This window comes from Lynx canadensis, chromosome D1, assembly GCF_007474595.2.
Source record: "Lynx canadensis isolate LIC74 chromosome D1, mLynCan4.pri.v2, whole genome shotgun sequence".
Classification (NCBI taxonomy): Eukaryota; Metazoa; Chordata; class Mammalia; order Carnivora; family Felidae; genus Lynx; species Lynx canadensis.
In genome coordinates this window covers 3,749,059-3,776,856 of record NC_044312.2, presented here as the reverse complement: position 1 = coordinate 3,776,856, position 27,798 = coordinate 3,749,059, and the positions used below count along the sequence as shown (strand labels likewise).

Below are 27,798 nucleotides of genomic sequence, written 5' to 3'. Positions count from 1 at the left end.
GAATGCTGTGAAGATGAAGTGAGGTTATACATATATAAAGCTTTTAGAACCATGCCTGTCCATGGTTAGCGCTATAGAAATGCTTACTGTTATTCTTAGATGATAAATTCTTGAAGACCCTTTGGCACAACTTGAAAGCAACTTTTTCATATCTAGGATCTATGAGTTTTTCTCCTTGTTCATACTTTTCTTTTGCATTTTCATTTTTTTTGACAAATGCTTCTTGCTCATCCAAAAAATGTACAAGGGTCATTAAAAACACATCGGGCTGAAGCCTAACCCTGGGTGAATTTAGAACAAAATATGTTAAGAGTTTTTTTCCCCTTCTTTTAGAATTTTAAGAGCATACCATAACACTACTTATTTATACAGTCAACACTTGTTAAGTGGTAAAATTATTTTTAAACAGCCCTTCTTCAAGTATAAACAACTTAAGAAGCGATGGGAATATCAGATACTCCATGAATCCCACACATATCCTAGATGCCAAGCACTCCTGGTCATTCATTCCTGGGCCTAAGGAATTCCAGACCACCCTCTCCTGTGCTTACTATCAGATTATTATGCAAGCTCCGGTCCTTTATTATTTTCATTATTATTTTTGCCAATTTTAAAATTCGTTTATCAAAATTCATTTGACACATATGTATGATGCATCTTTTAGGTGAAGACCCTGAGACTGCAGCGTGAATAAATAAACAAAATGCCCTATTGCAATAGAGACTACCTGAAGTAAAATGTGTAGAATGTAGGGTGGTGACATGTGCTATAGAGAAAATTAAAGCAGACACGTAGAATGAGGGTATCAGGATGAAGGATGGAAGTGGTCAGAGGCTCACTGAGAAGGTGACATTAAGCAAAGATTTAGAGGACAAGAGGGGTGAAGTCTTCTTAAATCCATAGAAAGAGCATTCCAGGTAGAAGAAAAGGCATGTTCAAAGGCCCTAAGGGGTGGAATGTACCTGGCATGCCATCATGAGAACTGTGATTCGACACTGAGTGATTTGGAAGCCACTGTATGGCTTTGGGTGGAGCAATGTGATCTGCCTGTTTTAAAAGGTTCAATCTGGTTATTGCATTTGACAGACACAGAATGGAGAAAGGATGGGAGTAGAGAAATCAGTTAAGAAGCTATGATAAGACAATTTAACAAGATGGCAGCAAAGGAGGAGAACCCTAGGCTTGTCTCATCCCTCAAACGCAACTAGATAACTACCAAATAATCCTAAGTACCCCAGAAATCAACCTGAAGACTGAGAGAACAAACTCCACAACTAAAAGGAGAGTGGATGCCACAGAGAAGAAGGTAGAAAATACAGAGATGTGGCTTAGGGGAGAAACACACCAGGGGTGCTGAGGAGGGGAGGGGGCCATGGTGGAGGAAGGTGACAGAGGAGCACACAGGGGAACACACAAGGAGGATGTTTCCCCAAAGCTATCAGCTTGGAAAATGAGAGGCACTGAATTTCTTGAGTTCTCGAAACCAGTGGGTTTAAAGCATGGAGTTTTGGGGTGCCTGGGTGGCTCAGTTGGTTAACTGTACAACTTCAGCTCAGGTCACGATCTCACAGTTGGGGGGTTTGAGACCCATGTCAGGCTCTGTGCTGACAGCTAGGAGCCTGGAGCCTGCTTCAGATTCTGTGTCTCCCTCTCTCTCTGCCCCTCATTGTGGTCTCTGTCAAAAATAAATAAATAAACATACATACATACATACATACAGGCTGGAGTTTTAATGGTCATCAGGATTGTCTGGGAGGGGCTGGAGGGCACTTCACTGCTCCTGAAGAGAAGGCAGGCAAACAACCCCGGGGGCAGAGAGCATGGAAATAGGGATCTGAAAAACACCTGGGGCACCCAGTGGGGAGATTATTCATTTTTCTTGGAGCATGTTCCTGAGAAGCAGCGTTCACAGAGATGCCTCTCCTGGAACAAAGGAGCTGGCTGGTGCCATTTCTCTCCCCTGCCTCTCAGCATAAACACAGAGCCACCTGTGGGAAGTAGTGCAGTGCCCACACTAGCTGCCTAACCTGCCTATACAAGCCCCACCCTCTGTGTTCTGGTGGAACACCTTCACTCCTGCCTTACTCCCAGCATGGTGGACCCCTCCCCCAGACAACCAGCACACACACATTTATCTGCTGACCAGAAAGTTCTGCAGGGCCTCAATTCCGATGGAGGTGGTGACAGGTCTCATTTCACAAGCACACCAGAGCAAACATAGTTAAAACTCTCCACATTCAGGCCAGGGACCAAACACTGACCACAGCATGCCAGAGCACCTCTGCAGATGACACAGAGCACACACAGTACATACTAGGGACAGTCCCCGAAGCGCCAAGCCCTGGGCACTGCATGATCTCTTCCTCATAAGGCCATTACTTTCAGAAGCAGGAGACATAACTGGCATTTCACATAACACAGAAGAAGAAGGCAAAGACATAGACAAAATGAGAAAACAGAGGAATTCATCCCAAATGAAAGAACAAGATAAGGCCACAGCCAGAGACCTAAGTGAAACAGATGTAAGTTACATGCCTGATGGAGAATTTTAAACAAGGATCTTAAAGACACTTGCTGGGGATTCAGAAAATAATAGAAGAAATCAGAGAGATCCTGACCACAGAGGTGAAAGAGTTAAAAAAGAATCAATTCAAGATGAAGAATGCAATAAATAAGATTGGAAACAGGCTTGATGCAATAAACAGCAGGTTAGAAAAATCAGAGGAATGAATTAATGACCTAGAAGAAAAAGTAATGGAAAGCAATGAAGCTGAACAAAAGAAATAAGAATTACAGAAAAGAGAACAGACTTAAGGAACTCAAGAACTTCATCAAATGCAGTAACATTTGTATTATGAGTCCCAGAAGAAGAAGAGAGAAAAGGGGTCAGAAAATTTATTAACAGAAATAATAGCTGAAAACTTCCCTCATTTGGGGGAAAAAACCAGACATCCAGATCCAGGAGGCACAGACAAATCCACAAAAATCAACAAAAGCAAGCCAACACCAAGACATATTACAATTACATTTCCAAACCACAGTGATTAAGAAGAAATCTTAAAAGCAGTAAGACAAAGGGAGCTTGGGTGTCTCAGTCAATTAAGCAGCTGGCTTCAGCTCAGGTCATGAACTCAGGTCCTGAGTTTGAGCACTGCATCAGGCTCTGTGCTGACAGCCTGGAGCCTGGAGCCTGCTTCAGATTCTGTGGTCTCCCTCCCTCTCTGCCCTCCTCTGCTCATGCTCTGTGTCTCTCTCTCAAAAATAACATTAAAAAAATGTTTAAAAAAAAAGCAACAAGACAAAAGAAGTCCCTAATCCAGGGAAAACCCATAAGGCTAAGTTGGAGGTTTCTCAACAAAAACTTGGCAAGTCAGAAGGGAGTGGCATGATATATTCGAAGTGCTGAATGGGACAAATCCACAGCCAAGAATAGTCTATCCAGAAAGGCTATCATTCAGATTACAAGGAGAGATAAAGAGTTTCCGGGACAAAAACTAAAGGAGTTCATAACCACTAAACCAGCCCTGCAAGAAATATTAAAGGGGACTCTAAGTGTAAAGGAGAGACCAAAAGTGACAAAGACAAGAAGGATCAGAGAAATTCTCCAGAAACAATGAAAAAACAAGTAATAAAATGGCAATAAATACATATCTATCAATAATTACTTTGAATGTAAATGGATTAAACACTCTAATAAAACAAATAGGGTATTTGAATAGATAAAAAAAACAAGACCCATCTATAGGTTACCTACAAGAGACTCATTTTAGACATAAAGACACCTGCAGATTCAAAGTGAGGAGATGAAAAAAATTTAACATGCAAATGGCAGTCAAAAGAAAGTCAGGACTGGCCATAGTTCATCAAACTAGACTTTTTTGGCCTTGTATTGTTTTTATCCTGCTTTAGTATTAGTGTAGTACTAGCCTCATGGAATGACTTTGAATGTATTCCCTCCATTCTTTGTAAGATTTGGTAAAGATCGTCAACATATATTTTTAAAGGTTTATTTATTTTTGAGAGAGTGCAAGCAGGGGAGGGGCAGAGAGAGGGGGGCAGAGGATCTGAAGTGGGCTCTGTGCTGACAGCAGTGAGCCTGATGTGGGGCCCAAATTCACAAACTGTGAGATCATGACCTGAGCCAAAGCTGGAAGCTCAATCGACTGAGCTACCCAGGTGCCCCTAAGTATTTTTTTTAAAAGCATGGCAGAATTCACCAATGAAACCACATGGTCCTGGGCTTTTCTGTGTTGGGAAATTTTTGATTCCTAATTCAACTTTCATTCTTGTTACTGGTGTAACATTTCCTATTTCTTGGATTCAAGATTCATAATTCAATCGTGGTAAGCTGTGAATTTTAGGAATTATCTGTTCTTTTTCTTAATTATCTGATTTGTTAGAATATAATTGTTTACAGTAATCTGTTATCACACTATGTATTTCTGTGGTTATCTGTTGTATTATTTTCATTTATATTTCTCATTCTGGTTTTTAGTCTTCTCTCTTTTTTCTTAATGTAGTTAAATTAATACCAATTTTATTTTTTTAAACTAGTCACTACTTTCAATGTTATATTATTGCTTATTCAGTTCTCTATTTATTTATTTCTGATTTTCTTTATTTCTCCCCTCTACTAAATTTCAGCTAACTTTCTTCTTTTCTAGCTCCTTGTGGTGTAATGTTAAGTTGTTTATTCAAACACTTTTTCTTTTTTTTTTTTATACTTTTTCTTAATACAAGCACTTATGGTGCAAATTTCACTCTAATATCTGCTTTTGCTGAATCTCCTAGGTTGTGGGAAAATTGTTTTCTTTTACTTTTTCTTTGAGACACATTTTGATTGCTGTTTGATTCCTTATTTGGCCCACTGCTTGTATGGTAGTGTGTTGTTTAATATTTACACATTAAATTTTTAATACTAAAAGAAAAGAGAGACTATGGTAATAATCCAGTTTAGAGATTATGGCCTTTGATCTACTTTTCACTTGAGTTAGTTAGTATGCAAGTTATCAAACAAAATTAAGCCATATACACAGACCTAATTAGGATTTTGGAAATAAGCCTACATTCATTTCTAAAATTAAAAGATCTGTTACTACACTGCAATGGTTCCAAGATTAATTTCAAAGTCCATATCTATTATTTAGTTAACATAAAATATAAAGCAGCATTAAAACAAACAAAAATACTAATATGATTTGAGATAGGTAAAAAACTCATTTTAGGTAGGTTTACTTTCTTACTAAATATACACAATAAAAACTTTCTAAGTGCTTGGGAAACAGTTTTGCTTTTCCACAGATGCAGCTCATGCATAAAAGCAAATGAACAATTGGCATTTAATGTAATCTCTAGTTCAACAGTCTACGTTAAAGGCTTTGATCAGGCCTATGATTCTACGCATCCTCAAGAATGGGAATACCATTTTTTAAAAACAAAGGCTTTTGTTCTATTTATCCAGTAGCTGAAAGGTATATTTTCTTCATTATTGTGAAAGACACAGGAAACTAAGAGTTTGTGGGACACCTGAGTGGCTCAGTGGTTAAGCATTTGACTCAGCTCGGGTCATGATCTCATGGTTCATGGGTTCAAGCCCTGTGTTGGGTTCTGTGCTAACTAACAGCTGAGACCCTGGAGCCTGCTTCAGATTCTGTGTCCCCCTCTCTCTCTCTGCCTCTTTCCCAATTGTTCTCTATCTCTCTCTCTTTCTCTCAAAAATAAATAAACACAAAAAAAAATTAAAAAAAAGAAACTAGGACTTTGTTAGTTCAGGAATGCAATATATCACGTAAAAGCATCTATGTCCACGATGTGAATTTATAATACTATTTCAGGGCACCCGGGTAGCTCAGTTGGTTAAGCATCCAAGTCTTGATTTCGGCCTAGGTCATGTCATGATCTGCAGTTTGTGAGACTGAGGCCCCCAATGGGCTCTGCAGTGACTGCAGAGAACTTGCTTGGGATTCTCTCTTTCTGTGTCCCTCCCCCACTCACCCATGCCCTCTCTCTCTCAAAATAAATAAATAAACATTAACTATATAAACATTAGTAACAAATATATATATATATATATTTTTTTTTTTTGACACTATTTCCATGGTACTCATATTCACATTCTTGCACAGATCCTGAAATCAACTTGACAAATATTTATTGAGTTACCTCTACGAATACTTTTTAAAAGGTATTTTTGTATACTGCAAATTTGGTTTCCTTAGATATCAAAGAATACACAGAACAAACACAAACTTGAGTATCTTTTCTATGTCAGATGATCCTATTGAAGTAATCAATTTTCAGTGATGGTTCTAAGTCAGGTGTTGGCAAGCTTCTATAGAGGGTCAGTCAGGTAGTAAATATTTTAGGCTTTGAGGGCCATACAGTATCCGTGGCAACTCTTCAACTCTGCCACCACAGTGTGAGAGCAGCCACGGATGACACATGAGTGAGGTGGCTGTGTTAATTACAACAAAGGGCTGCCAGCCAGATTTGGTCTACCAGCTATAGTTTGCTGACTCCTCTTTTTCAGGTTAGGAATGAAAACCTTCAAACCTATGAAGATCTGTGGTTACTGGTAAATTCTAGTTATTATGGGTGCTCAAGAGCAAAGTTTTCAGATTTGGTCCTGTCTACGCTCTTCGGCACTGGCCGTTCCACGTTTACTTCCACTAAGCAGCTCATATTCCTAATTTCTTGAGGAATATCCCTGTCCTAGCACATCTTTAAACTCATTCCGATTTGTCTAATGCACACTAATTTTCAGTACCTTAACTCGTGCTGTTGTTATCACTCTTGCTATTTTTTTTAAACATTACTCTATCTTCTTAACTTAAAATCTGTATACAGAATTACAGTGCTGAACAGGAGTATTGCTCTATGTTGGGGTCAGAAAAATTTTAACTATTCCATGCTCTGTTCTTCTTTGCCCCCTGTGTTAAGTGTACTGAGTTCAGCTGCATCATGGCCTTTTAGAAACACTTTTTAGGGCTGTACTGCTTTATTGGTCCTCTCCCTCTAAGGGCACATCTTAGACTCTGTAGCCATAGGGCTGAAGACCACGTTGGTCACACACTTCTTGGGGCCCAACTCCTCGCTACAGTAACATTCGGCCCAATGGATTGTATTGGGTTTGTTCTGACAACTGCATGTCTCTAATAGTCTCTTGCACCTATTGTAAGAATGAACCTACCTTTTCTCATGTTCTTAGGCAAGAAACAATAATTTGCGGCACTGGTGCTACTAAGGCTGCTTCTTAAGAAAATAAGACTTCCCTTTAAGTATCTTCCCCCCTGTTCATCTTTTAAACACAACCTGCCGTTCCCTGACACATGTTTAATACGAAAGGACCACTACTACTCACTCTCAAAGTAAGAGTTCCACCTGAACAGCCATTTTGACCATTTAAAATATGCTAACTCCTTAATACACTATCTACAGTTCCCTATATAAGCCATTTTTTTTTAGACTTAACAGGCATGTGGACTCTGATTCTATATGCAATTTATTTCTAAATAATTGAGTGAAAACAGATTACACAATATAGATAATACAAAATTTATGAAACGAGGTATTTGAAATGCTTCAACTAACATACGTTTCAGGTAAGAATGTACATGGGAATTAACAGAAATAATCAAGTTTAATATAAAAATACAGAAAAATAATCTCTTTAGAAATATATCAGTGATAAAACGTGACTTTAATTTTATACTCTAATCATCTATTTCTGAATTGGCCCTGTAAGGTTGTGTTCAGGGACATTTTAAGATACTTTACATGTGGAATAATTTTTTAAACGAGCCATAGTTCAAATCTTCCCTAAGTTAGAATTGATAGAAATGTACCTCTTAAATATTTTTCTAAAAATCACAAAAATGAGCTAATTCCCAATGAAGTGAGAAAGACAGAGTAATGTGCACTCACATAAAATACTCGTGACATGGAATCCTTTTTGGCACACTATACGTAGGTAAGAGCCCACAGAGCAATACCCCTCACAAAATTATTTTCTCTACTTTCCAAATTAAAGCTGCAGGCTGTTATAAAGATGGGTGTTTATGCTGTTTTCCTCTAGTACTCGAAGTATACTTGTTTGTTTGATCTTTGTCAGTCATCTATAAAAACAGAATAAACCCTTAAAAATAAACTTTAGAAAATAGTAAGAGTGTAATCTCTTCTAGGACAATGACTCCCGTGTTTAGATAATAACATCTTCTGGTGTATTCCATCCACACAGGAGACCTTATCCTTTCTGCCACGAATTAAGAATTAATAATTCTAGTTAGGTTCCAAACTCTTAGAAAAGTTTTGGAAGGCAGCTTAAGTAATACACAATAGCACGGGGCCAACACTTAACCCTAGTGAACTGGGCGAAACATGATCATCATAACCACGTCGCTGGCCTCTATTTTCCATCTCCCGGTAAAGTGCTGAGACCAAAGGTTTTAATCAAACCAGACTTCGTAGCATCTGCACAAATTCAGACTTCACGTGCATGCTTGGTTTGGGCTACCTGCTGTACTTGGAGGGCTCTCTTCTCTTATTCTCATTTCTTCTAAAAAGTCCTTTTTCTTCACACTCTTTTGTTCTCCCCAGTGAGTATTACAATCTATTACTTTGAACCTGGTATTTACCCATGTCCTCCTTTTATTTTGTGCTTCTACTCCCTGCTCAATGTAGCACAGTACCAAGCATATGCCACAAGATAGAACATGGTCCTTAAATTCATTTCAATAAGCGCTCCTGTCATGGTGATCTCAAATACTTCTTTATGCCATTCGGTTTGCTATCCTACAATTTGTGTGCATGTAGCATACAGGTAGAGCTGTGATGTAAAACGTGCTCAAAGGAAACAAAAATATCTGTGGCACACACATATTTCCAAAACAAACTAGTACAATACAGGATGGAGAACTGGCTAATGTTGGGATACATCGGAACATTAAATCACAAGACTTACCACAGGAATATGAGTAAGGCCTACATCAGAAAGGGGGTGCATGCTCATACCTGTGCAGGGATGCCCCATTTACGCATATGATGGGAGAACTGCTTCTAACACATTAATGAATTTTTAACTTAACCCACGTTAACCTTATTAAACAATAATATGATGTCTAAAAATTTTACATTTTTCTTTTTTTTTTTTTTTAAATAGAAATCTATATACATATTGCAAACTAGAGCCCACGGGCCAAATCTGGCCTACCATCTGCCTTTGTGTGGCTTTTAAGGTATGAATGGCTTTTACAGTTTTAAATGTTTGGAAGGAGACAGGGAAATAAAAATAGGATTTTGTGACACATGAAAATGATGTGAAATTCAGATTTCAGTGTCCATGAATATAGCTTTATTAGAACACAAACATTCTCATTCACTTATGTATTATCAATGGCTGTTTTTCACTACAACATCACAGTTGAACAGGTGTGACAGAAACCATACGTTCTGAGAAGCCTGAAGTATCTACTCTCTGGCTTCTTACAGTTTGCTGACCCTCAGTATAGATCACCTCCTCTCATAATGAACATAATGTAAAATTTCCAGGTATGTAGTACAGCACAGCGGCTAAAGGCAAGAGTCTGTTGACTAAGACAAGTAGCTGAGTTCTCGCCCTGTTACTGGCTACTCTGTGACTTTGGGTAAATTACTTAAGTTCTCTATTTAAAAAAATTTTTTTTTCAACGTTTATTTATTTTGGGACAGAGAGAGACAGAGCATGAACGGGAGAGGGGCGGAGAGAGAGGGAGACACAGAATCGGAAACAGGCTCCAGGCTCTGAGCCATCAGCCCAGAGCCTGACGCGGGGCTCGAACTCCCAGACCACGAGATCATGACCTGGCTGAAGTCGGACGCTTAACCGACTGCGCCACCCAGGAGCCCCAAGTTCTCTATTTTTTAACTGTCTTAGGAATAAAACAGGATACTAATTCTCCTTACCATTTGGGTTTGGGGAGAATTAAATATGCAACACACATAGAAAATTACCCCATGTATAATGGCAGTTATGCTGCCCAAAAGATATGCCTAAAATATATGGATGCAGGAAAGTCGAAAATGAAAAGATGGCGAAAGATACTATACAAATAGGAGCCTCAAGAAAGCTTGTGTAGATACATTAATGTTGAAAAAAATAGACCTCAAGACAGAAAGCACGGTTAAGGAGAGCGAGGTTCATTACACAGTTCTAAAAAGTTTCAGTTTATAAGGAAAACACTAAAAATTCTAAAGAATTCTATACGAAAATGTATCAAATATAAAGCAAAAATCTATAAAAATACTACAAGAAATTGATAAACCTACGACCAAAGTGGGAGATGTCCATGTACAACTCTCAATTAGGTCAAGCAATCAGAATTTAGTAAAGACACAGAAGATTCAAACAACATGTAATGATTATTTAGAACGCTGCAGGCAAAAAAAGAACAGAAACAAAAGAAAAGAAAATACTCTTTCTTAAGACTATCTGAAATATTATTAAAATTGAACATATACTGGAAACGAAAGTTCTACAAAATTTCAAAGAGCCAGTATCACAGAGAATACATTTCCTGCCAGAATCCACTAAGTTCCTCGCACCGATGCACACTATATACCTTAACAAATGCGACATATGGATAAACGAAAAATCTGAACAGGCTTCAGAATCATGAAGGAAATTGAAAAGTGGTTTTAAAAAAGTTCTTCAGACTCATGCCAAAATATTTTAAGGCATAGTCTACCAAAACATTGGAGGAAAAGCTAGTGTGACCATTATACAAACTCATCTGGAAACAGGAAAAAATGTAATATTCTGCAGCATATTGCAGAAGGCCAATATAATTGTGCCACAAAACCGCATGTAAGTACATGTGTAAAATGACATGTATGGTGAAGGGAAGTGGTGTGGCTGTATTTTCCGTGCACTCCTCCCAAGTGATTATAATATGGATATGAGTGAAGCCTAAGCACCCACCATAGACCTTGAAGGGAAGCTAAATGTTGAGGACGATACAGTAACGATTGCAGAAGTGTGAATGCCGGAAGATAATGAAGCTTCCATAACAGTATAGAACAGCTCCATATTATATATTCTTCAGGTGTATACATACATTCATACTTAAACATATATGCATATGTATACTGTTATTTTGTATTTTTTATTATGTGAAGCCTAAACTCTTCCTATGGATATACAACTCGAGATAGAAACAGCTGTTATCATCTTCCATGGCATTTTCCCTAGAAATACGACATCACACAAGTATCTTCTGAAGTCATTCTTTCCAAATACATAGGGGAGTCTCCCTGACAAGTATGTGGCAGAGTAACATGTACAATTTCTGTGTCCTTCTGAAGATGCTAAGGCACAGAGGTGACGTGTGTGAGGTCGGGGTTGCCGAGCGCTCGCCCTGGCAAGGACAAGGAAGACGGACTTGAGAGGCCACCACTGGAGTCAGGGAGGGAGCTGGCGGGCGCAGGAGAATGAAGAGGCCTGAGGCCTGAGCACAGACTCCAACACTGTCCCTCTCAAACCCGTCTTCCATGCTCTCAATGGAGGGGGGCGCACTGGCATATTTCTATGTGACACACATTCAACAAGGTTGATGACTGCTTGCCTATGACTGCATGAAGGAGAAACAGGAGCGGGGCAGGCTCTTCCTTTCCTAGCCTCCCAGGCAGAGTATATCTCTCGGATAGTTTAAGGGGGCAGGTGATAGGTCGACTCTTGGAATGTTGAGATTTTTAGACACAATGGTTACTATGAACATGAGTCTCCTCCGAGAGTGAGGACTGAGCTCTATCTAAACATAGATCTTGAAGTCACCGTCAATATACGTGAAGATGAGGCCTTAAGATCCATCCTTTCCTATTTACTGATTGTGACTACATGACAGGTACAGTCCCTGTTCAGGGAAACCCAATGAGCAAGACAGAGTCCTGGCCAGTGTGGACCCTAAAGAGTGTGGTGGACAGGGCATGGAATGAAAGAGACAGAACACTGTGTGTGATACGGGGAACAGAGAGCGCTACGCGAGCACATGGAAGGGCTTACAATTGAGGGCAAGTGTGTAGAACAGACTCTTGGAAGACATTATGCTCACACCTGAAGGATGAGTGGGAGTCACATGAGGAAACAGAGATGTGCACTAAAGGCGGAGGCTGCGGGAATGGTACGTGCAGAGGTGTCAAGTCAAGCACTAGAATCTAGGCACAGGGTGCCTGTGCCTCTGCGAATCTAGTGTCAAGTCAAGCACTAGAACATGGTGACTAACTACAAAGCGTATCACTTGAGTAAACCTGACCTCTGGCATAAGTTTTGCACTGTAAGGATTTCAGCCTATATTGTGCACTGTTATTACATTAACATTTGTTCCATTTTTATAGTAAGGGAGAGAGAGAGAAATAGAGAGAGACAGACAGAGAGAGAACAGAGAGAGAGAGAAAGAGAGAGAGAGAGAGGGAGGGAGAAGGAACAAGTGGGGGAGGGCCAGAGAGAGAGGGAGAGACAGAATCTTAGATTATCTTGAGGCAATATGTTTAGTCACAGGTCATAAAGAAAGATCTTCCCCCAGATCTTCAGTTAAGCAGTTTTTTTTGTTTTTAAATGGCTGAGTTGTCAGAAAATACAAGTCATTTGCAGACTTACGGCTTTAGAAAGGTGAGGATTGCTGAAAAGATGCAGCCAGTCCAAAAGCTTTACAGTTTCTCTGTCTGAGATAAGAAAACTGCTAAAACATGATACCCACATACATCAATCTAAGGATCCTCCAGGACATGCTCCTCCTGTTAGTCCTCAGACGTGGCTAAATAACTCAGCTGGCAGGTTGAGTACATGCTCAGGGTCTATCATGATACAATTTTTCTATACGAGTTTAGTATTTCAAAAGAAGCATTAATATAGTGACCAAGGGGGGAAAACAGAGCTCTGTTGGACTTCCATACAACTGTTTATAATTTGTGTTTGATTTTATTTTATTTTTTTAATTTACATCCAAGTTAGTTAGCATATAGTGCAACAATGAATTCAGGGGTAGATTCCTTAATGACCCTTACAGATTTAGCACTTCACCCCTCCTAAAACCCCTCCAGTAACTCTCTCTTTGTTCTCCATATTCACGAGTCTCTTATGTTTTGTCCCCTCCCTGTTTTTATATTAGTTTTGCTTCTCTTCCCTTATGTTCACCTGTTTTGTCTCTTAAAGTCCTCATATGAGTGAAGTCATATGATATTTGTCTTTCTCTGAGTTATTTCACTTAGCATAATACCCTCCAGTTCCATCCACATAGTTGCAAATGGCAAGATTTCATTCTTTTTGATTGGTGAGTAATACTCAATTGTATATATTTATACCACATCTTCTTTATCCATTCCTCCATCGATGGACATTTGGCCTCTTTCCATACTTTAGCTATTGTTGATAGTGCTGCTATAAACATTGTGGTGCAAGTGTCCCTTCGAAAGAGCACATCTGTATCCCTTGGATAAATACCTAGTAGTGCAATTGGTGGGTTGTAGGGTAGTTCTATTTTTAATTTTTTGAGGAACCTGCATACTGTTTTCCAGAGTGGCTGCACCAGTTTCCATTTCTACCAGCAGTGCAAAAGAGATCCTCTTTCTCTGCATTCTTGTCAACATCCGTTGTTGCCGGAGTTGTTGATTTTAGCCATTCTGACAGGTGTGAGGGGGTATCTCATTGTGGTTTTGGTTTGTATTTCCCTGATGATGAGTGATGTTGAGCATTTTTTCATGTGTCAGTTGGTCATCTGGATGACATGTCTTTTGCCATGTCTTTTGTCCATTTCTTCACTGGATTATTTGTTTTTTGGGTGTTTAGTTTGATAAGTTCTTTACAGATTTTGGATACTAACCCTTTATCTGATATGTCATTTGCAAACATCTTCTCCCATTTCATCAGCTGTCTTTTAGTTTTGCTGACTGTTTCCTTCACCATGCAAAAGCTTTTTATTTTGGTGAGGTTCCAATAGTTCATTTTTGCTTTTCTTTCCCTTGCGTCTAGAGACACGGTGAGTAAGAAGTTGTTTTGACCAAGGTCAAAGAGGTTTTTGCTTGCTTTCTCCTCGAGGATTCTGATCACTTCCTGTCTTACATTTAGGTTTTTCATCCATTTGAGTTTATTTTTGTGTATGGTGTAAGAAAGTGGTCCAGGTTCATTTTTCTGCATGTCGCTGTCCAGTTTTCCCACCACTACTTGCTGAAGAGACTGCCATTCCTATTTTGTCAAAGATTAGTTGGCCATATGTCTGTGGGTCCATGTTCCAGTGATGTGAGTGTCTGTTTTTGTGCCAGTACCATACTGTCTTGATGATTACAGCTTTGTAATACAGTTCAAAGTCCAGGATTGTGATGCCTCCTGCTTTGGTTTTCTGTTTCAAGATTGCTTTGGCTACTCAGGGTCTTTTCTGGTTCCATACAAATTGTAGGGGTGTTTGTTCTAGTTCTGTGAAGAATGCTAGTGTTATTTTGATAGGGATTTCATTGACTATGTAGATTGTTTTGGGTACTATTGACATTTTAACAATATTTGTTCTTCCTATCCAGGAGCATGGAATCTTTTCCAATTTTTGTGTCTTCTTCAATTTATTTCATAAGCCCCTATAGTTTTCAGTGGGTAGATTGTTCACCTCTTTGGTTAGATTTATTCCTAGGTATTTTATGGTTTTTGGTGCAATTGTAAATGGGATCACTTCCTTGATTTCTCTTTCTGTTTCTTCATTGTTGGTGTATAGGAACTGATTTCTGTGCACTGATTTTATATCCTGCAACTTTGCTGAATTTAAGAATCAGTTCTAGCAGTTTTTTGGTGGAATCTTTTGGGTTTTCCATATACAGTATCATGTCATCTGCGAAGAGTGTAAGTTTGACCTCCTCCTGGCCGATTTGGATGCCTTTTATTTCTATGTGTTGTCTGACTGCTGAGGCTAAGACTTCCAATACTATGTTGAATAACAGTGGAGAGAGTGGACATCCCTGTCTTGTTCCTGACCTTAGGGAGAAAGCTCTCAGTTTTTCCCCATTGAGGATGATATTAGCGTTGGGTCATTCATATATGGCTTTTATGATCTCGAGGTATGACCCTTCTATCCCTCCTTTCTTGAGGGTTTTTATCAAGAAAGGATGCTGTATTTTGTCAAATGCTTTCTCTGCATCTATTGAGAGGATCATGTGGTTCTTGTCCTTTCTTTTATTGATGTGATGAATCACATTGATTGTTTTGCAGATATTGAACCAGCCCTGCATCCCAGGTATAAATCCCACTTGGTCATGGTGAATAATGTTTTTAACATATTGTTGGATCTGGTTGGCTAATATCTTGTTGAGGATTTTTGCATCCATATTCATCAGGGAAATTGGTCTGTAGTTCTTTTTAGTGGGGTCTTTGTCTGGTTTTGGAATCAAGGTAATGTTGGCTTCATAGAAAGAGTTTGGAAGTTTTCCTTCTATTTCTATTTTTTGAAACAGCTTCAAGAGAATAGGTGTTAACTCTTCCTTAAATGTTTGGTAGAATTCCCCTGCAAAGCCATCTGGCCCTGGACTTTTGTTTTTTGGGACATTTTTGATTACTAATTCGATTTCTTTACTGATTATGGGTCTGTACAAATTTTCTATTTCTTCCTGTTTCAGTTTTGGTAGTGTATATGTTTCTAGGAATTTGTCCATTTCTTCCAGATTGCCCATTTTATTGGCATATAATTGCTCATAATATTCTCTTATTATTGGTTTTACTTCTGCTGTCAGTGTGATCTCTTCTCTTGCCTTATTGATTTTATGTATTTGGGTACTTTCCTTCTGATTAAACTGGCTAGTGGTTTATCAATTTTGTTAATTCTTTCAAAGAACGAGCTTCTGGTTTCACTGATCTGTTCTACTGTTTTTCGTTGTTGTTGTTGTTGTTTTTTCTCAATAGCATTAATTTCTGCTCTAATTTTCATTAGTTTCTGTCTTCTGCTGGTTTGGGGTTTTATTTGCTGCTCTTTTTCCAGCTCTTTAAGGTGTAAGTTTAGGATGTGTATCTGAGACCTTTTTTCCTTCTTTAGGAAGGCCTGGATGCTATACACTTCCCTCTTATGACCACCTTTGCTGGGTCCCAGAGGTTTTTGGCTGTGGTGTTATCATTTGCATTGGCTTCCATGTACTTTTTAATTTCTTCTTTAACTTGTTGGTTAGTCCATTCATTCTTTAGTAGGATGTTCTTCAGTCTCCAAGTATTTGTTACCTTTCCAAGTTATTTGTGGTTAATTTCAAGTTTCATAGCACTGTGGTCTGAAAATATGCAAAGTATGATCTCGATCTTTTTGTACTTGCTGAGGGCTGATTTGTGTCCCAGTATGTGGTCTATTCTGGAGAACATTACATGTACACTGGAGAAGAATGTATATTCTGCTGCTTTAGGATGAAATGTTCTGAATATATCTGTTAAGTCCATTTGGTCCAGTGTGTCATTCAAAGCCATTGTTTCCTTGTTGATTCTTTGTTTAGATGATCTGTCCATTGTTGTAAGTGGGGTGTTGAAGTCTCCTACTATTATTGTATTATTATCAATGAGTTTCTTTATGTTTGGGATTAATCAATTTATATATTTGGGTGCTTTCACATTTGGAGCATAAATGTTTACAACTGTTATGTCTTCTTGATGGATAGACTCCTTAATTATGATATAATGCCTTTCACCATCTCTTGTAATAGTCTTTATTTTAAAGTCTAGATTGTCTGATATACGTATGGCTACTCCAGTCTTCTTTTGTCAACCATTAGCATGGTAGATGGTTCTCCATCGCCTTACTTTCAATCTGAAGGTGTCTTTAGGTCTAAAGTGGGTCCCTTGTAAACAGCATATAGATGGATCCTGTTTTCTTATCCATTCTGTTACCCTGTATCTTTCGATTGGAGCATTTAGTTCACTGGCATTCAGAGTGAGTACTGAAAGATATGAGTTTATTGCCATTATGTTGCTTGTAGAGCTGGGAGTTTCTGGTGGTGTTCTCTGGTCCTTTCTAGTCTTTGTTGCTTTTGGTATTTATTTATTTATTTATTTATTTATTTATTTATTTATTTAGTCTTTTCTCCCCTCAGAGAGTCCCCCTTAATATTTCTTGCAGGGATGGTTTATTGGTCATGAACTCTTTTAATTTTTGTTTGTCTGGGCTACTTCTAATCTCTCCTTCTATTTTGAATGACAGCCTTGCTGTACAAAGAATTTGTGGCTGCATATTTTTCCGATATAGCACATTGAATATATCCTGCCATTCCTTTCTGGCCTGCCAAGTTTCTGTGGATAGGTCTGCTGCAAACCTGATCTGTCCTCCCTTGTAAGTTAAAGACTTTTTACCCCTTACTGCTTTCAGGATTATTTCCTTGCTTGAGTATTTTGTGAATTTGACTATGATATGCCTCGATGATGGTCAGTTTTTGTTGAATCTAATGGGAGTCCTCTGTGGTTCCTGGATTTTGATGTCTGTCTTTCCTCAGGTTAGGAAAGTTTTCCTCTATGATTTGCTCACATAACTCTTCTACTCCTTTTTCTCTCTCTTCATCTTCTGAGACCCCTATGATTCTGATGTTGTTCCTTTTTAATGAGTCACTGGTTTCTCTAAATCTTAAATCATGCTCTTTGCCTTAGTCTCCCTCTTTTTTTCTGCTTCATTATTCCTCAAAAGTTTGTCTCTATGTTGCTGATTTGCTGCTCTGCCTCATCCATCCTTGCTGCCATGGCATACATTATAGATTGCAGCTCAGTTATAGCATTTTTTATTTCATCCTGACTAGCTTTTACTTCTTTTATCTCCACAGATAGAGATTCTAATCTATTTTTGACTCCAGCTAATATTCTTATTATCGTGATTCTAAATTGTGGTTCAGACATCCTACTTGTGTCTGTTTTGGTTAAGTCTCTGGCTGTCGTTTCTTCCTGCTTTTTCTTTTGGGGTGAATTCCTGCTGAGTTCTGTGGTTCAGGTTGTGCAGATTGTTGTGTTAATCCTCAAATCAATTTTCTAGGTGTGCAGGATGGTTTAATGTTGATCTGGCTGTATTTCATAGATGCAAGACACAAAAAAACTTCCGTGCTGTTCCACCAACTTGGCTCCTCCTGTATTTTGTGTGTTTGAACAGTGCGTGTCAATGGGGCCAATGCAATGACCTTTATAGGGTGCAGGGGCTCCAACGGTCCTACCCAGATCTGCTTGCTCTTCTCTTCACACTGAGCACCAACAATGGGAAGCAAACGTGAATGGAGGACCATGTTGACAGGTGGTTTGTCAGTCAGTCAACAATGCATATGTCTAGTGCTTTCTACATGACAACCAAACAGACCTGGCATAAATGTTGGTGGAAGGCTGCATATTTACTTTCCCTGCCAGTCCACTTGGGTCTCTTTCAAATGAATGTGTGGAAGGCTGCTGGCACAAGAGCAAGTGTAGGCTCTGAGTGTCTCCAGAATACGTCCAATCTGTCCACACACTGCTTATGGTCCTGCTCCTCACTCCGGCCCCTTCTCTGCCTACGCTTGTTGTACCTTTATGGCATTGTTCTTCGAGAACCCTCTTGTTTGGCAGTGTGGTTCTGGTTCATCATACTTGTGGGATTTGAGCACAAGCATGGCACTTCCAGCACCCCTCATTGTAGCTTTATGGCACTGTTCTTCGAGAACCCCCTTGTCTGGCAGTATGGTTCTGGCTCATCATCCTTGTGGGATTTTAGCACAAGGATGGCACTTCCAGCACTTGCCCTCAACTCCTTCATTCTGTAACCAGGGAAGGTGGGAGGGGACAGACATACACGTGCCTCCCTTTGCCTCCTCTCCCCAGGGAAAAGGGATGGCACACGTAACCCTCTTTATGAAAATACCCACCAGGGTTCCTTCACCCCATGCATGTGCCCCTCCATCCACTATCCCCCCCTCCTAACCCGCAGAGGTGCCAGCCTGTGGAATCGGGTTAATGAGGGCCGAAGACAGACACTGCAGTCCCACCAAAGGAGATGCTGTAGAGGGAGCAGGGGCTGCCTTGCCAGCTTATGATTACTTTTTCTCCCTCAATTACAAGTTAGAATCGCCATAGGAAGCTCCATTGTTATGTTTACACATGTTTTTTTTTCTTTGCTTTCCCACTGGCCCGGCTCCAGCAGGAAGGCAGTGATACATGCTTGAAACACAGAGTGAAGTGTGTTCTCCTCCTGACAGAATGGGCTAGCCTCACACTTGGCAGCTGGTAACAAGTAAATATTTGGCATCATCAGCCTGATGAAAAATGTAATAAATATCAGTAAGCAAACATATTTAAGTGAGCTATAAAAAACAGTCTAAATCCTAATGAGTTAATTATAAACAAAGATAAATGCCTGAGGTTCGCCATGGGAAGTTTATAAAAAGGGAACTCCTCTTCATCCCAGTAAGGGTTTTACAGTTAAAGGTGTTTTCCCTGAGGATTAGGAAATACACTGAAATGAGGCTGAATGTACCAAGCACCAAAGATAAATTTTCATCCCTTCTTGGATAACACCAGGTTAGTGTCTGAAAGATTCTTACTTCTCCTGAATTTATACATCAAAGATCTCTGTTTTGCTAATGTGTTTCTAATTTTGTTTTTAATAAGAAAATTGGGCCATAAGCATTGTAAGTGGCACAATTCATGGGAGATGTGTGCTGGCGTCACATGAACCTGCGCAGTAACTGGAAACTGGGAGGCGGGAACTCATAAGCACCCCTACACACTCAGCACTCCTCTGAGCAGCTCCGAGGCCAGGTGACAGGTACGCAGTCATCCCTGAAAATGTTCCCCATCTCACACCTCTCAGAAAGGAATTTCAAAGAAGAAGCAGAGCCAGTGATATTATTTTGGTGTGAACTGAAGTCATTACACCATATTCCTTGCACTTTTCTGCTCTGTTATCCCCCTACATTACCTATGGGCGTGAGTTTACCACAAGCCCATGCTGGTAATGAGTGACAGAGGACTGAGGTTCCCAGGTCCATGGAACCATGTTGCCTAAACACTCTATGTTGTGATGCAGGAAGGAGGGAAAGAGTAAAAGAATAGTGCAATGTGAGAAGAAATAGAGAAGTGGAGCTGAGAACCTGAAGGGAAGGCAGGCAAGCTCTCTGGAGCCATTTATTCAATAGGCTTATTTACTGGAAAGTTAAGAGAGGTATTGTGGAAAGGTATCTCATGCCTCTTAATTTGTTCCTATTTCTGTGATTTAGATCTCGACTCTTTTTGCAAAAGGATTTGAGGCAGTTTAAAAATAAAAGGCACGTATGCAGCAAAACCCAAAAAGTAGAAATAAAATAGCAAGATCTCTGCCCTCCCCACCCAAGCTCCCCTCTCCACCCCCTTCCCTCCTTGCTCTGGCTTCAGCGCAGGGGAGCAGCACACATACATTATGCCACCCACAACGTTGTTTCCTAGGTTTTTCAAAATATGTTATGCTATGTGTAGAATATAGTTTTGTTAAAAAAAAAAAAAAAAACAGGCCAAAGGAAATAAGCCAAACCAACCCAAATTAAAGTTTTCTACTCTATGTCTTGCCAAATCCATGTCTCCTAGGGACAATTTACATAATGTTATAATAATAATTCATATATTGAACACAAGATATTCAGCAACCCCTGAAATAACGCTGTGAACCTGGAAACGGCCAATGCGATAAAACGTTGAACATTAAGCATTAAAGAGAAGGATGAAATAAAACAAGAATAGCGCCAGCCACTGCTTACTCTGGCCTCCAGAATGGGTGCGTGAAAAACAATGACAGTGATCCTTACAAGTTTTAAATGTTAGGGGCACCTGGGTGGCTCAGTCATTTAAGCATCTAATGCTTGATTTCGGCTCAGGTCATGATCACACAGTTTGTGAGATCGAGCCCACATCAAGTCTCAGATGATAGCGTGGAGCCTGCTTGGGATTCTCTCTCTCCCTCTCTCTCAAAATAAATAAATAAATGAACATTAAAAAAAAAGAATTTCTAAATATTAGGTTTATATCTCTTCATCTCTCCCTTGATCATAAATTCATCTTGTGACCCGTGGTGTTGGGAATGGCCATAGATGCATCATAAATATGTACAATTCTGTGCAATACACAGAAGTAAAAAATATTTTCCTTTGAAAACATCTATTTCAAGTGAGAAAATAATGACTTCTTATATTATTTAAATTAACATCCCTTTTTCGCTCAAGGAAAAATGACATGTTGTTAAGTAGATTTGACAAAAATTCAAGGTTTTATAATGCCAAAAATATGGATTATTTTAAAGTGTTTTAAATATTTAGCTTGATTATATCTAAATCAAGAATGTTCTTTTTCAGTGCTCACTTCAGCAGCACATATACTAAAACTGGAACGATACAGAGAAGACTGGCCTGGACCTTGTGCAAGGATGATACACAAATTCATGAAGCGTTCCATGTTTTTTGCAAACTGGTGCAGCCACTCGGGAAAACAGTGTGGAGGTTCCTGAAAAAACTAAAAATAGAACTACCCTATGACCTAGCAATAGCATTGCTGGGAATTTATCCAAGGGATACTGGAATGCTGATGCACAAGGGTACATGTACCCCAATGTTTACAGCAGCACTTTCAACAATAGCCAAATTATGGAAAGAGCCTAAATGTCCATCAACTGATGAATGGATAAAGAAGATGAGGTTTATATATACAATGGAATACTACTTGGCAATGAGGAAGAATGAAATCCTGCCATTTTAGCAACGTGGATGGAACTGGAGGGTATTATGCTAGGTGAAATAAGTCAGTCAGAGAAGGACAGATATCACATTTCCACTCATATATGGAACTTGAGAAACTGAGCAGAAGATCATGGGGAAGGGAAGGGGAAAAAATGTTACAGAGAGGCAGGGAGGCAAACCATAAGAAACTCTTAAATACTGAGAACAAACTGAGGGTTAATGGGGGGTTGGGGGAGAGGGGAAAATGGATGATGGGTATAGAGGAGGGCACTTGCTGGGATGAGCACTGGGTGTTATATGTAAGTGATGAACCACAGGAATCTACCCCAAAACCAAGAGCACACTGTACACACTACATTTTAGCCAATTTGACAATAAATTATATTTAAAAAAAAAAAAGGATGTTCTTTTTCAGGCTGCTCCATACTTTTTCATGATAAGAAAAAATTTAATTCAAGGACCATCTCTATAGGAGAATTTTTCTTTTTTTTTTTTTTCGACGTTTTTATTTATTTTTGGGACAGAGAGAGACAGAGCATGAATGGGGGAGGGGCAGAGAGAGAGGGAGACACAGAATCGGAAACAGGCTCCAGGCTCTGAGCCATCAGCCCAGAGCCTGACGCGGGGCTCGAACTCACGGACCGCGAGATCGTGACCTGGCTGAAATCGGACGCTTAACCGACTGCGCCACCCAGGCGCCCCTATAGGAGAATTTTTCATTTTGACTAATATAGGAATTATTTGATACATTAAAATACGGTATCATTAAAAAACACAACAAAGCAGTTGAGGCACCTGGGTGGCTCAGTCGATTAAGTGTTCAGCATTGGCTCTGTCATGATCTCTTGGCTCATGAATTTGAGTCCCGTGTTGGGCTCTCAGCTGTCAGCATGGAGCCTGCTTGGGATTCTCTCTCTTTCTCTCTGTCCCTCCCTGCTCATGTTCTCTCTCTCTCCCTCTCTCTCTCTCTCAAAAATAAACAAAGATTTTAAAAAAACACATGGTATCATTAATAAAATTTGAATTACATGATTAGTTATGAGAGCATCAAAATTATTTGATACCTATTGTCAAGGACTTTGATTAAGTCATTCATCCACTTCATGTTTATGGCATACTTATTAGGGGTTACTATGCTACACAGAAAAGATATAAATGCAGCAAGATATAATAATTACTGCTGAAAGATGTATTTCTGGGGGAAGAAAAGATATATAAATATACACACAATGTAATGTGAAAATTACTATAAAAAGGATTCTGCACACGGTGTTCTCTAAGTTCTTTTCCTACATGAATTGAGAAAAGATTTGGACATCTCGCTCAAACTAAAATATGTTGTTCCAAATGAGCTCATTGTTTAGATACACTGTGTTGTCCCATATGGTAGGTAGCCATTAGGCAAATGTGGCTACTTAAGGTAACTAATTAAAATTTAATATTCAGATCTTCAGGTTCATAAGCAACATTTCAAACATATTCAATAGCCTTAAATTTATCAACTCAAAAATCTTACCAAAGTTTTATTCCAAATGGAAAAACATCACGCTGTGTCTCAAAGGCAAGCTCTTGGCTATCAAACAGAATCTTGTGTGCCATTTCCTAATGAAGCTATAGCAAGTGAGTTAACTTCATCCTAGTACAGTCTTGCTCATCACTGCATTCTTTTTAAAAAAAACTTTTTAAAATTTAAAATTAAAATTTTTTTTTAAGTTAAAAAAATTAAAAAAAAAAAAAGCAAGGGAGGGGAACAAAGAGAGGGAGACAGAGAATCGGAAGGAAGCAGGCTCCACACCATCAGTGAAAAGCCAGACATGGGACTCGAACCCGTGATCTGAGATCAAGACCTGAGCTAAAGATGGACATTTAACCGACTGAGACACCCAGGCACCCCCGTCACTGCATTCTAAATACGTATCAAAGTGTCTGATACAGACAAGGTGAACAATACATTTTTATTGAATGGTTAAGTGCATAAACTGAATGAATAAATGGACGAACACTCTCTTCTTCTTTGAGAGGCCGTCAAGTGAAAAGAAGCCGGGAGCGACCTGATAAACAGGATGCTTATGTGACCTACCATCTTTCTTTTTCTGCCCACCGTTTCTAGGGAAGGAATTTGGAATATAATACATATTTATTTATATACAATACCATCTGGAATATAAAGAAACATTAAAGATAACATGAATGGACCTTAAAGACAATGCAGTTCAACTTTCCTCCTTCTCTGTCCCTGTCTCTATTTCTCCCTGACATATGTGGACAAACATACAGGTACGTTCACACAGTTCACCAAGAGCAGAGCAGAACTTGAAGAGAAGTCTTACATCAGAGGAAAGAAAATATCATTCCTTTGACGACAATTCATCATAAAAACACTACCTTAAGTTATGACAGAGTGAAGCTCTTGTATTTTATAAGATCAGTGTATCACTATGGGGATTAAGATTTCAGAAATAACTAAGTGGATCAATGAGATAACATATTCCAAAATAATGATTTATGACGCATCAGATAGCCATGTTCCACTCAAGATTGTGGAGAAATTCAGGGTCATATTAAGGCAGTTATTTGTAACAGGAAAAATGTTGAAATAAACAGTTAAGGATAACTGAAGATCAGAGAAAAGTACTAAAATGTACTAAACCATCTTATTTCTTGACAGGTGGTTCTATACATTATAAAAAAAATTCTTATCTTTAAAGTGGATGTGTGCTCTCTTTTTCTGCATGATGTGAAAATACTGATGACTCTTAGCCAACTATGTTTATGAGAGAAATTAATCAAGCTCACAACTGAAGTTCATACCTCGGTTGGTGATAGTGATACATAATTTTAAGCCCACTCTCTAAGAAGAAATAAATTGATCTTGTGATCCTAAACTTATAAAATGAGCACAACAATTTCAAAGGGAGAAAAAATTATTACTGTCTTTTGCAAGTACTTAATTGAAACCAAGAATATCGGGAAGCACGGTCCTGTCATGATAGAGCGAACCATCTCAACACCACGACACGGCCACAAATTTCCATTTATAAAATAAGTAAATCACAGAGATGAAAAGTACAGCATAGGGAATAGAGTCGATACTGTAATAACACTGTATGGTGACAGATGGTGACCACACTTATTGTGGTGAACACTGAGTAATGCACAGAAGTGTTGTGTCACTATGTTGTACCCCTGAAACTAATATAACATCGTACGCCAAATATACTTCAGTAAAAAATATAAAGAGCCATCTTCCTGATATGTTATTCTTTCATTCATGCAATTGCCCCTTGGGATAAAGGTGTCTGTTTTGAAGATGGGTTGTATTACTCTACTAGAAGGCAGTGCAAAGGGCTGGCTGTTCATCCTGCAGCAACTACTAGAGAGAATTCAGAAATTTGAGAGCGTGACTTGCACTAGCTGGTTAAAAGCAGGACAGGGAGACAACAAGGAAAAGCAGGCTTTGTTCAGCAAGCCAATAGGAATGTTAAAGGTAACAAGATGCCATATTAGAAGAAACAGACCTTGTTCCATGAAGGGTTTAAGCCTTGGGAGGCAGAAACTCAGCCAGGAGAAAGATTCTTTCAAGAACGAAATAGGTCTGCTTATATTAGAGAGATTCCTGGACAGACGGGATGGGACATGGCTCAGGGTTGAAGCATCTGACGTGCTACACAGGGGTGAGGATCCCGGAAAGTACATACTAGTGTGAAAGCAAAGCACCACTTTGAATCCCTGTTTGGTAGGGAGGCTGATGCACGAACGCCTACAACCTTCTTCTTGCCAGAGACTGACGGACCCAGGCACAGAGGGAAAAAGTAAGACACAGGACCCACTGATATTTCTATGAGATCAAGATGTCATAAAATAAGGATCTTGTGCCCAAAGTGTCGAACTGAGCTATATCATAAAGAACCACATGAAGAACAGTCTCATCTATATATATCCCAGTATGTATTTCTTTACATCATGATTCAATTTTTTAACATCTTAAGTCAACTTTATTCAGGTGTAATTTTTTTTTTTTTTTTGCATTTGACATTCATATGTTACAACTGATGAAGCTATACTGACATATCATTATCACCTAAAGTCCTCGGTTTACATTAGGGTTCACCCTTGGTTTCAGACGTTCTATGTGTTTGGGCAAATGTATAATGACATGTCTACCATTATCATAGTGTCACATCATGATCCAATGCCAGCATCATACTGAGCAACTTCACTGCCTGACAAATCCTCTGTGATTCACCTGTTCATCCCTCTTCCCCCTTAACCTCTGGCAACCACTAATCTCTTTACTGTCTCCATAGCTTTGCCTTTTCCAGAACGTCATATAGTTGAAATACAGCATGTAGCCTTTTCAGATTGCCTTCTACACTTAGTAGGACTCTGGATTTAAGGTCCCTGCATGTTTTTTAATGTACTGATAGCTCATTGAATAATATTCCATTGTCTGGATGAACCACATTTATTTATTCATCCACCTACTGAAGGACATTTTGTTGCTTCTGAGTTCTGGTAATTATGAATAAAGGTGCTATAAGTATCTGTATGCAGGTTTTTGCGGGGACATAAGTTTTCCACTTATAGGTAAATACCAAAGAGCACGAATGCTACATCACAAGGTAAGGACGTATTTAGTTTTGTAAAAAACTGCCACCTTGACTTTCAAACGACTGTACCATTTTGCATTCTCACCAACAACGAACAAGAGCCCCTGTTGCTCTGCATGCTCACCAGCATGTGTCATTGTCAGTCATCTGGATCTTGGCCATTCTAATAAGGTAGTAATACCTCATTGTTGTTTTAGGTTGCCTTATGGTTCCATTTTCAGTGTCCTCTTGTTGAAGGATTTTTCCAAAAGTTAGAAACGAACAGAATGATTTCTCTCATCTATCATACATACAAAGCTCTAGGATGCTTTGGATTTTTAGATATTGGAAAATGTCATCACAAGACATGGGTAGGCTCCCATATTTCCAAATGAGAATTACGGCATGTGGCAACCATGCAAAAAATACACTGATGATATTAAGTTTCCTAAACTTGTTACTGAAAGGAAAATTTAGCAAGAAAATCAATATAAAATGTACTAGGACCACCAGTGGTGTGACATCTTATAGGATATACCATCTCTGAAAATAGGAAATAATGCTTTGGCCTTTGAAGATAATTACATCTTCAAAAGATTTATTTTGCTTGTTCATTGTTTTATGCTTATTGTTTTACTCATGTCACAGATAGAATTCTATTCAATGATATTCTCAAAACGTTGCCAGTTTGAATTTTTATTCCAACTTCTTGTCATATATACTCTTTAAGGGAAAAATATTGAAGATAAAAAGCCCAAAGGGAGTTCCCTGCTGTTTATTCTGCAATATAATCTGTTGCTGTGATTCTAGACACTAAATAGAAAGAAAAAATTTAAAAAAAGAATATGCGAATTTAAGTTATGTCTCGCAATGAAAAGTCAAAGTATCTCAAACCTGTATAAAAATGGATGATTGTCAATAACTTATTCACCTTGTTTTTCCAACACATGGGTTGCACAGTATCAGTTCCTGATCTTCAGAGCCCGATAGGTTATGGTAAAATGTAAGGTTGCCAGGGCCCCGAAGCCTTACCCCAAATCTGTACCGCACTGTCACCACATTTCAATTACTCACTTCAAATTTCACATGTCAAACCCATGGATATGGTTCAACTACTACTTTCTTTTTCCTTTTTCTTTTTTAAATAAAATTATAGATATAGAGATGCAGACAGAAAAATCAACTTGCTCCCTTAAAGACATTCCAAGACATGAAATCATCTTCACTTGAGGCAAAAGACATTTATTTCCTGATTGTACCTGAAATATCATCACAGAAATGTTCAAAGAAGTATTTATCTTGATTTCAGCTAAGTCACAGAGCATGGTTGGTTCATGAATAACCTGGTGCATCTGATGCTCATTTAATTAGAAGTTTCCAGATAAAATTACTGATAATACCCATTGACCCTTTTCTGATTTTAGCTGTAGTAGAGCTCAAATTATTTCCCTAAGTCACAAAAGTGATACCAGGCCACTTCTGGTTGAAAGTTAGGGTTTTACTCATGTGGGCGTGGAATTGCGAC

At 38.9% G+C, this 27,798-nt stretch overlaps 1 protein-coding gene and 1 non-coding gene across 6 annotated transcripts in view; one reads left to right on the top strand and one right to left on the bottom strand.

Annotated features, from left to right (window-relative positions):
- Positions 1–27,798, bottom strand: part of GRIA4 (glutamate ionotropic receptor AMPA type subunit 4) — a 408,729-nt gene that overhangs the window by 226,868 nt on the left and 154,063 nt on the right. The gene's annotated exons all lie outside the window — the stretch shown is intronic.
- On the top strand, positions 21,303–21,409 carry LOC115526569. The gene has a single exon (XR_003972633.1). It is a non-coding gene; the product is annotated as a U6 spliceosomal RNA (small nuclear RNA).